At 36.2% G+C, this 11,979-nt stretch overlaps 1 non-coding gene across 1 annotated transcript; it reads right to left on the bottom strand.

Annotated features, from left to right (window-relative positions):
• Nucleotides 1-10,328: 10,328 nt before the first annotated feature.
• LOC129676780 (U6 spliceosomal RNA) lies at nucleotides 10,329-10,435 on the bottom strand. The gene has a single exon (XR_008720121.1). It is a non-coding gene; the product is annotated as a U6 spliceosomal RNA (small nuclear RNA).
• Between the last annotated feature and the right edge of the window lie 1,544 nt (nucleotides 10,436-11,979).

An 11,979-nucleotide genomic window follows, 5' to 3' on the forward strand; every position in this document is an offset into this window, starting at 1 on the left:
AGAAACAGAATATATACTATGGTGTTATATATATTTATATATATATATATATATATATATATATATTGCGTTTTTTGTCTCAGGAAAGATATTTTTTTTCTACAAAATAGTACTCTCAGGACTTTTATATTGTGGATGTCAAAGAAATTTCATGGTAGTTGTTAACGAAATTAACACCATAGTATATATTCTGTTTCTACACAGAAACTGGGATGTAGTTAGAATTAAAATAAATATGAAAGGTTAAACATTGGAGTTGGGACACTTTATACCTCACAATAAATGATCATCATTTTCTTCTGTAGTTGCTGATCTGTGAAGCTCTACAATTTCATCCAGATTACAATTGTCAGTAAAATAAGACACTCAAATATATGTAATTCGAGAGGCAGACAAACCCTACAAGTTTTGACAGATGAAGAATGGAATGACAGAAAAGAAATGGATATGTTCAGCATCATGTTGCACATTAGCCATACAAAGATTAAAATACAAGATGTTTGAAAGTCCAGTATTTTTACCACTGAACAATAGCTAACATTCATTAAGTCTAAATTTAAAAAGCAAGTTCTGCTCTTTGATTACCTCCCCCTGAGAGGGGAGCAGCCTTACTAGGCCACAGAGGAAGACAATGCAGCCACTCTTGATGAGACCTAACAGACTAGGGTCAGAATGAAGGAAAAGAAGACCTCCCCTACCAGTGGACTTGGGGAAGGGCATGTGTGGAGAAGGGGAAGGAAGGGAGGGATTGGGAAGGGAGGAGGGAGGAGGGAGGAAACTACAGGAGGGAAAATAAAAAAAAAATAAAACCAGGTTCTTTTCACATTTATTTTCTCATTATATCCTCACAGCAACATATAAGGCAAGCTCTGTGATTATCCATATTTGATAAGTAAGAAAGAGTATACTCACTGAGATTAAATTATTTGCCCAATGTTATATAGCTAGTAAATAAACTACAGTTCTAGGGCATAAATCTATCTTACACTTGAGTTCAAGCTGGTCTCCTTTATTCACTGGTTTTAGATTTAAGATGATTCTTTAGTTTTAACATTTAAGATACATTTTATTAGAGCCATATGTTGTAGAAACACTTGTAATTGCACCATAGTTGAGATAGAAGGGTCTCTACTTTGAAGCTACTCTGAGATATATAGTGGATTTTAAGTGAACTATGTCTATACAGTGACACCTTGTCTCAAAAAATCACCATATATGTCATGGAATTAATGGGGTTTTGTATGGTATCCTAGTCCTGTTCTTTAGTTTCCACATTAAATTAAAGGTACGGCAGGGCTGGAGAGATGGTTCAGCAGTTAAGAGCACTGGCTGTTCTTCCAAAGGACCTGGGCTCAATTCCCAACAAATGGCAGTTCACAACTGTCTGTAACTCCAGTTTCAGGGGATCTGACACACACACACACACACACACACAAGCAGGCTGAATACCAATGTTCATAAAGTTAAAAAAAAATAAAGTCACGGCTAGGTTGTATAAACTACACCTTGAGAGCTTTGTTCCTCTCCTTTTCTATCCTCCAAAGAATATCCACATTTCTTCAGGTGTGTCCCTCTTTCATCCTCAGTACTAGTGAGGAAACCTGAGTCCCCGTCAGTTTATAGTGAATATATCTTCCTCATCCCCATTATAGATAACATTGATTTTAAACTCAATGGGATTTGGAAACATGATGAAAATGAATCTCTGAGCATGTCTATGAAGGAGTCTCTAGATTAGACTAGTTGAGGTAGGAAGTTTCACCTTGAAAGTGGTGATACCTTTTGAAGGAGTGGAGTTCAAGGTTAAAAAAATAGTAAAAATTAAATCAAATTAAAAAAACAAGCTGAGAACAAGAAATCATCTCTTCCCTCTTCCTGATGTAAAGTGACCAGCTGCTTAGAGCTTCTATGCCTTCCCTAACATGAAGGACTGTAACTTCAAACTGTGAGCCAAAATAAACACTTCCTTCCTTTAGTTGCTTTTCTCATGTATTTTCTTACATCAACAAATAACTACAACAAATAATTATCCTCATCTGGAACTTCCAATTTCATTTCCATATTTCAGGCAGGTAGTTAGCAACCATAATTCCATTTTCAGCCTTATTTTCTTTTTTTCTATATACTATAACATATTCATAGGCATTGAAAACATGGTTGTCTTTGGAAAGGGACTCTTTAGCCCAGCACCATGTCATGTAAAGTAATGCAGTTATATATAAGGGTTTTCTTTTTTCTTTTGAGACATATTATATAACCTAGGCTAACTTCAGACTCTCTAAGGAAGCTGAGGTTGACCTTAAATACATGGCCTTCTAGCCTCTATATTTGTAGTGGTGAGATTGTAAGTATATCCTACCACAACAAGTTTACTAAGGGCTTCATGCCTACTAGACAAGCATTCTACCAACTGAACTAACATGCCCAGGCTTAAATGGATTGTAAGGAAAATAAGTGTTGCATTTTGGCTGACATATAGTAAAATGTGCATTGCATGTTTTACATAGTTATCAAATGAACTTTTATTTGCCAGTTTAATTGCAGCCAAATCAGCTTGTTAATACACTATTTGTAGTTCAAAGAAAAAAAAAAACCCATGAAGACAATTATTAATACTTTTGTTTTCAGGCTAGTAATAAAACTTTTGTTTTCTGCTTAATGCTTTATTTATTTATGGCTGTCAAAACTCATTAGGCATTCATAGCTTGTCAATGTAATGGTTTGTAATGCAAAAGAGCAGCAGAAAGTGAAATACCACTTAAGCAAGTTTAGCTGTTTAGATGTGTTAATAGTCCTTAATGAGGATGACAAGTGTTGGTATTAAATAAATACTTATTTATTTTTGATTCAAGTGTTTCATGACAAAAATGATCACATGATTCACAGAATATTCTTTTGATAAGCATTAAACAAAATGTCATATTTAGATTTCAGGAAGAATTCTAATTATATTCTAAGAATTCCTAAGTTTAGGGCCATTCTTACATAAAGAATTACTTAGTTCAGGATTTGAAGTAGAAATAATACTGATATCAATCATAAGCATTATACTTTTCACCTTCTCCATGTGAGCTAATTCCACATTTATTTTTCACTACTCTCAGTAACTAATTTGTTTCCATGAGAGAAAGCCAAATGCATAATCAGCAAACCCCTTAAATTTGTCTCAGGCATCCTAGCAGGAAGGGAGATACTCTCTAAAGAGAGACATTTGTACCTCTCCCTTTGGCTATAGGGCTCCTGAAATAACCCTCCCCCCAAATTAACCTCTACTGAAACCTAAGCATTCTGTTCATGCCCCTGATTGCAGACATAGGAGTTACTGTATCCTTTTGCCCATGTGATCACAGTGAATAAATAAATATGTTTTCCAGTGTTACTTATCCCTTTAATGGGTGCTCATAGCTGAGCTTATCTTGATAGAGCTACCAGAGACAATTCTTTTACCCAAAAAACCTTGGTAACGACACTCACCAAAATGTTGGCAGATGCAAAAGGATCACAAATTCAAGATCAGTAAAGGTCATTATGTTGAGACCCTGCCACTAAACAAAACAAAAGCTAACCAAACCTATAAATTGAAAGATTGTTTACATTTCGCAGATGAGTAAAGTGAGGCTTGGAGAGTTCTAGACTCTAAAGATTAGAACCAGTTCTAAAGATTCTAGGTTCTAAAGATTAGAACCAGTACTTATGTACCACTTTACTGACAACTATTTTGTGGAATCCTATTTTCACTTAAATCTTATAATATTGATATGAGGTGAGGACTACTTTTACTCTTGTGTTATCATAAAAAAAATTAAATTTCTGGAAGGGTGAGTAACTTCAACAAAGTCATCTAATGAGCAAAATGTGCAGAACGGTCAATGAAACTCATCTATTTGAACTTAAAAACCAGAATTTTTCTCAAATCTCTCTAAGATAAATATACAATAGTGTTTTAATTTAACTCAAACACACTAAAAATATCTGAAAATAATTTTCATCACTAAAACCAAGACCCAGCCCTTAGAAATCTTGATTAATTTTTTCCCAAATGATGGCAGCTCTCTGGGAAGTTCCCAAGCCTGTTCCCTGTCTTCATAAAACTAAGAAACACTAAGTTAATCAATCAAATATAAGCTGATGATCTATGATGTTGAAATTGATTTCTAAATGAGGTCAATTATGACTGCTCACAGTTCCAAAGGAAAAATACATATATAAGCTGTGCGATTTCAGATGCAAATACAGGAGGCAGTAGAATCAAAGGTGGGTAGGGGGAGCTACCTGAACTGAAGGTATAAAGCACTTTCTCCTCTTCAGTCTGCTCACATTGAGTCCACCTGGAAAACTCCAGAGGTAATTCAGAAGCTGAAAAAGGGAAACTTATGTTTCTAACTAGTATGAAACTCTTGCAAAAAGGTACCTTGCTTATTTAAAGTTATCCTCGAATGTGGCCCCAGATTTTCTGATAGGATCTGCATTTCCTGAGATGTCATTGGTCATCCCTTGGTATAGTTTTGCTAACAAATTGGGTTCAAAGCTCAGAACATGTGGCTGCTTGTTTCCATAAGCAATGTTTGAAATTCTATAAGTCAGGCTAATGCTTTGAAAGGTGAGCCATTGTCACCAATGTTCCTTATAAAAGATTAACTGAAGTTGCTTAATCTGAGTTTACCTAAGGGTCTATATTTTTCTCCCATACCATCTGACCCTTTTATCCCTTGGTCTAGAGTACTGACACTTCCTCTATAGAATACTCCAGTATAGACAGAAACTCAGTGTTCAAGGCTGCTGTTGCTTTCTGTCTAATTGACCTGGTGCTGCTTGATGTTTCTCCAGAAAACATAAGCTTTTTCTGAGAAAGTCTGCAGTCAAGAAGTGATCAAGTCATTTGTGAGAGAACAAAAGGCTTTTGGGAAACTCTTCTGTTGTGGGTGATAGGGGTAAGGTGGGGTTGGGGGAGGTTGTTTGCTTTTACAAACCATAGAAAATCCTGAAAGTGGTTGTTGCTGCATTAAGTGAATTAGTGTGTGCTGCTTTGTCTTTAACCTGATTGGCTAGTTACACACCTGAGTGGAAACCAAGCCTTTAGCATCTTCATCTAAACACATCTGGTCCATCTAGTTCATCTGTTAGTATAATATTCTTGTGGAATGTACTCTTGTTCATTCAAATGCTGATTTCTCTACTCCACTGTCTGGTTTCAATCCAGACATTGCATCATAATGCTTATTCTATGTATCACTTGTCTCAAGTTTGTGTAAACATACCATGATTTGTTGTCTATATTGTCAATTAAACATCCATCAAGTGTTGTGCAATGGAGAGAATAGGGTGGGACATCCTAGTCCTGAGTGGAGGAGAAGGAAGCCAAGGGGAAGAGAGAGGAGCAGAGGTCAGTAGAACAGGACTTGGAACCAGAAGGAGAGATGAACTGGACCTAAGATATGACTAAAAACAAGTATAATGGGTAAAATCTGGCTGGTAAGAAAACTATGTGGGCTTGGAGGTTTAGGATGGAGTAACTATTGCCCAGCATTGTGCTGTAGATTAATTAAATAAATCCCACTCTCTGTGTGGTTATTTGGATTTCAGCATGTTTAGGAATAACCGCTGCTTAACTAAAAGATATATCAATAGTAAATATTAATACCCATAACATCCATTCAGGTTTTAACATGAGTCTGACAGCTGGAGATTACTAGCACAGAACCATTTGCGCTTACACACTCTTAAAGAAGAGAAAGTCACTACTTAGTGCTTGAGTAGGGAATTTCAGTTCCCAGGACAGAAAAAAATCTCCTCAACCTTGCCTGTTTTATGTCTAGCCAGACCTTGGAAATGTCTGTGATGTTCATCAGCATCTAGCTGATCGCACCCTAATTCAGAGCAGATGGCTCCCTGTATATTAAGATTTTATACGGGAAAAAAACACTTGCCACCAACTATCTATGTCACAAAACTTTATAGCATTGCTGTTGAAAGCATACTCTCCAAATCCTTACTCCCCCACTTGTTTTACCCATATCAGTATTCTTAACAGGTGATGGGGCTGTGCTCCCGTAATACAAAACTAAGGATGATAAATGCACCCAATTTGGGGGATTATGAAGATTAGAGAATATTGTGCTTATAAGATGCTAGGACAAGGACCAATTCTTATGTTTTTTTTTAATAAATGATAGCAAAATGTACTGAGACTATCCAGTTTCCTTTCGCCTTAAGAATGGAACCCAATTGGTTATTCTAGAGGGAATGAATGATGTAAAATAGTTATGAGAATAGGAATGGTCAAATTTAGTTCTGATTTTCATCTTCAAGATGGGGATGAAAGTTTTCTGTGTAGTTGTACAATTAATGTGAGAAGTAAACAAAATAAGAATTTATAAAATCCCTAGGTTGCATATAAAAAGAAAATTTAAATATATAAAAATATAAATGTCTTAATGAAGTCACAACTTTCAACAAAATATCAAGGAAAACAAAGCTATCAAACACTATTTTAAGGAGGTTCTTAGAGTATATACAGGATAATTTCAGTTGCCTGTTCAGTAGTTTATTAATTCCCACAAAATTACTCTATTCTGTTTCTTTTTTTTCTTTTATTTTTAATTTTATTTTTTCTTATCAGTTACATTTTATTAACTCTGTATCCCAACCATGTCCTGCTCCCTCATTCCCTCCCAATCCCCCCTCCCTCCCTCATCTCCACCCTGCCCCTTTCCAAGTCCACTGATGGGGGGGACATCTTCCCCATTCATATGATTCTGTTTTATCAGGTATCTTCAGGACTGGCTGGGAAGCCCTCCTCTGTGGCCTAACAGGACTGCTCCTCCCTTGGGGGGTGGGGAGGTCAAAGAGCCAGTCCTTGAGTTCCTGTTAGAAATAGTCCTTGTTCCCCTCACTATGGGAATCCAATTGGTTACTGAGCTACCACAGGCTACATCTGAGCAGAGGTTCTAGGTTATATCCATACATGGCCCTTGGTTGAATGTCAGTCTCAGAAAAGACCCTGTGCCCAGATATGTTTGGTCCTTGTGGAGCTCCTATCCTTTCCCCATCATACTAACTCCCCTTCTTTCATATGATTCCCCATACTCTGCCGAAGGTTTGGGCATGAGTCTTTGTATCTGCTTTGAAAACACTGCTAGTTAGAGTCTTTCAGATGCGCTCAGTAGACTCCTGTCATACGTTCAATGCACATCCCATCTGTCTTTCTAAACGAGGATTTATCATCTTACCCCATGTCTGCTCTCTTGACTATCTTTTTTTAGTGTATAGATTTCATTCTGTTTATCATATCTTATAGGTCTATATAAGTGAGTATATACTGTGTTTGTTTTTCTCCTTCTGGGATATTTCACTCAGGATGATCTTTTCTAGATCCCACCATTTGCCTGCAAATTTCATAATTTCCTCCTTTTTGATTGCTGAGTAGTATTCCATTGTGTAAAAATATCACAATTTCTGTACCCATTCCTCCATTGATGGACATCTGGGTTGTTTCCAGGTTCTGGCTATTGCAATTAAAGCTGCTATAAACATGGTTGAGCAAATATCCCTTTTGTGTACTTGAGCAAAGTTTGGGTATATACCTAGCAGTGGTATAGCTGGGTCTTGAGGAAGCACTATTCCTAACTGTCTGAGAAAGCGCCAGATAGATTTCCAGAGTGGTTGTACCAGTTTACATTCCCACCAGCAATGGAGGAGGGTTCTCCTTTCTCCACAACCTCTCCAGCATGTGTTGTCAATTGAGTTTTTCATCTTGGCCATTCTGATGGGTGTAAGGTGAAATCTCAGGGTCGTTTTGGTTTGCATTTCCCTGATGGCTAATGAGGTTGAGCATTTCTTTAAGTGTTTCTCTGTCATTCAATATTCCCCTACAGAGAATTCTCTGTTTAGCTCTGTTCCCCATTTTTTAATTGGATTACTTGGTTTGCTGCTTTTCAGCTTCTTTAGTTCTTTGTATATATTGGATATTAGTCCTCTGTCAGATAAAGGGTTAGTAAAGATTCTTTCCCAATCTGTAGGCAGTCGTTTTGTTTTGATGACGGTGTCCTTTGCTTTACAGAAGCTTTTCAGTTTCATTAGGTCCCATTTATTGATTGTTGCTCTTAGAGCCTGTGCTGTTGGTGTTCTGTTCAGGAAGTTGTCTCCTGTGCCAATGAGTTCTAGGCTGTTCCCAACTTTTTCTTCTAACAGATTTAGAGTATCTGGTTTTATGTTGAGGTCCTTGATCCACTTGGACTTAGTTTTGTGCAGGGTGATAAATATGGATCTATTTTCATTTTTCTACATGTGGACATCCAGTTGGACCAGCACCATTTATTGAAGATCCTGTCTTTTTAACATTGAATGGTTTTGGCTTCTTTGTCAAAAATTGAGTATTTATTGGTGTGTGGGTTTATTTCTGGGTCTTCTATGCAGTTCCATTGATCCTCCTTTCTGTTTTTATGCCAATACCATGCAGTTTTTATTACTATTGCTCTGTAGTACAACTTGAGATCTGGGATGGAGATACCTCCAGATGATCTGTTGTTGTACAGGATTGTTTTGGAGATTCTGGATTTTTTCTTTCTCCATATGAAGCTGAGAATCTTTTTTTCAAGGTCTGTAAAGAATTGAGTTGGTATTTTGATGGGAATTGCATTGAATCTGTAGAATGCTTTTGGCAGGATGGCCATTTTCACAATGTTAATCCTACCAATCCATGAGCATGGGAGATCTTTCCATCTTCTGATATCTTCTTCAATTTCTTTCTTCAGAGACTTGAAGTTTTTCTCAAACAGGTCTTTCACTTGCTTGGTTAGTGTCACCCCAAGGTACTTTATGTTATTAGTGGCTATTGTGAAGAGTGTTGTTTCCCTAATTTCTTTCTCGGCCCTTTTGTCTTTGGTATACAGGAGGGCTTCTGATTTTTTTGTTGATTTTGTATCCTGCCACTTTGCTGAAGGTGTTTATAAGCTGGAGGAGTTCTCTGGTTGAATTTTTGGGGTCGCTCATGTATGCTATCTTATCATCTGCAAATAGGGACACTTTGACCTTTTTCTTTCCGATTTGTATCCCCTTGATCTCCTTTAGTTTTCTTATTGTTCTGGCTAGGACTTCAAGTACTATGTTGATGAGGTAGGGAGAGAGTGGGCAGCCTTTTCTTGTCCCTGATTTCAGTGGGATTTATTTAAGCTTCTCTCCATTGAGTTTGATGTTGGCTATGCTTGCTGTATATTGCCTTTACTATGTTTAGATATGTGCCTTGTATCCCTGATCTCTCCAAGACTTTAAATATGAATCGGTGTTGGACTTTGTCAAATGCTTTTTCAGCATCTAAGGAGATGATCATGTGGTTTTCTCCTTCAGTTTGTTTATGTGGTGGATTACATTGATGGATTACCATATGTTGAACCACCCTTCATGCCTGGTATGAAGCCTACTTGGTCATGGTGGATGCTATCTTTGATGAGTTCTTGGATTCAATTTGCAAGTATTTTATTGAGTATTTTTGCATCAATGTTCATAAGAGAGATAGGTCTGAATTTTTCTTTTTTTGTTGGGTCTTTGTGTGGTTTAGGTATCAGGGTGACTGTCACTTCATAGAATGAGTTTGGTAATGTACCTTCTGTTTCTATTTTGTGGAATAGTTTGAAGAGAATTGGTGTTAGCACTTCTTTGAAGGTCTGGTAGAATTCCGTGGTGAAACCATCTGGCCCAGGGCTTTTTTTGGAAGGGAGACTGTGAATGACTGCTTCAATTTTCTTGGGTGATATAGGGCTATTCTGTCTTTCCATCTGATTTTGACTTAATGTTGGAAGATGGAATCTATCAAGAAGATTGTCCATTTCATTTAGGTTTTCAAATTTTGTGGCATATAGGCTTTTGTAGTATGACCTAATGATTGTTTGAATTTCCTCTGTGTCTGTAGTTATGTCACCATTTTCATTTCTGATTTTGCTGATTTGGATAGATTCTCTCTACCTTTTGTTTAGTTTGGCTAAAGGTTTGTCTATCTTGTTGATTTTCTCAAAGAACCAGCTTTTTGTTTCATTGATTCTTTGAATAGTTTTATTTGTTTCTAATTGATTGATTTCAGCCCTGAGTTTGATTATTTCCAGCCGTCTGCTCCTCTTGGGTGTATCTGCTTTTTTTTTTTTTTTTTTTTTCTAGGGTTTTCAGTTGGGCCATTATGTTGTTTGTATGTGATGTTACGAATTTCTTCTTGCAGGTACTTAGTGCTATAAATTTTCCTCTGAGCACTGCTTTCAATGTATCCCATAAATTTGGGTATGTTGTGCCTTCATTTTCATTGAATTTTAGGAAGTCTTTAATTTCTTTCTTTATTTCTTAAAAATATAGAACACTTCACGAATTTGCGTGTCATCCTTGCGCAGGGGCCATGCTAATCTTCTCTGTATCATTCCAATCTTAATATATGTGCTGCTGAAAGGAGCACTCTATGTTTCTTATAAATAGACTAAGTGTAATGAAAGGTTCATTCCTTGAAAAAAGTGGAGAATTATTAAATATATTTCTGAAAAATAATAAATAATGATTAATATACCATTAGTATGAGCCAGGTACTATTCTAAAGGCTTAATTATTAATCAATGCTTCTGAAAACCCTACTTACAAGGAACATGCTATTATTTTCTCTACCTTACAGATTGGAAATTAAGGCACCAGAAAATTATATGGAATGTCTAAAGTGACATAGCTGCTAAGAAAAAGGGTCAATATAAGAATTTAAGCAATATGACTCCAAAGTCTATTAAATATAATCTGAACAGTATCTTAACCCATTTACAGTGTGTTTATATTATTTAGTCATAGATAATTTTATAATGGCTCTACTTATCCTACCTAATACATGAGTTCCTTTTAAAGAGGCCCCAACATTCTAATTTGGATCAGGAAATTATATGTAACTAGTCACATCGTGTTGTGCAACTGTAATCCCGAACCCAGTAAGGCAGAGGCAGGTGGATCTCTGTGAGTTCCAGGACAGCCTGGTCTAGAAAATGAGTCCAGGAAAGCCAAGGCTACACAAAGAAACACCATCTCAAAAAACAAAAACAACAACAAAAAAATGAAGAAATTTTATGTAACAAGTTTTTATATAGTTATATTAAAATTCAGTTTTTATTAAGCTAAATTTATCCTTTTGTACACTTTACCATTTAGACTTCTTGTTGTTAGAAATAAGAGAGTACATTTTTAATCAATGTCTAAAATACTGTAGACAAATGTCTTGGTCGCTTTCCATCTCCTGTCTTCTTTAAAATTCTGCCACCCCTTTCTATACCGAACATCTACTGCTCCTTCAATTGTCTATTGTCTTTTAGGTGACATATTTCAAAAACCATTCTCCATCTTAGATATCCTTTTATGGACACACAATTTAGTCTGTCATTAGGTCTCCTAAATATGGTACAATAAACAGAATACTAATTTAACCTGTCATTAAAGTGCAATTGAACCAATACTCCTATTGTTCTGGATCCTTAGTTTTTGTGATCTGGACAAAGAGGGGAATTAGCAGTTTTGGCAACCTAGTCATTCTGCTCATGCTCTTAGCCAAATCAAATCCCAAGAATATACTCTTGCAGTTTTGGACTTGAATGAAAAATTTTACATTTTTTTTATACTGAATGTGATCTGGTTAGTTTCAACCCATCATTCCAAACTACTGAGATCTTTTTAAATAAAAATGATGTGTTCTAAAGAATTAACTGTCCCTCCCAACTTCCTCACATCTGACAATGAGATAAGTGTAATTTTTATGTCATATAAAATCACTGAGAAAAAAATGCAAAACAGAGTGGTACCCTGAAACAGGATGCTCTAGTGGTCAACATTGCTTCAATATAAAATGTTGAAGTTCAGATCCCTCTATGTAAACAAATTCATATACTGTCTTATACCACTTTGGCTAGTTTTACATTCTTAACCAAACTGCATTAGCAACATAATTTGTGGGTATCTATGAGAAGGTAAAAT

This window comes from Psammomys obesus, unplaced genomic scaffold, assembly GCF_907164565.1.
Source record: "Psammomys obesus unplaced genomic scaffold, mPsaObe1.curated_primary_1811, whole genome shotgun sequence".
In the NCBI taxonomy this organism is placed as follows: domain Eukaryota; kingdom Metazoa; phylum Chordata; class Mammalia; order Rodentia; family Muridae; genus Psammomys; species Psammomys obesus.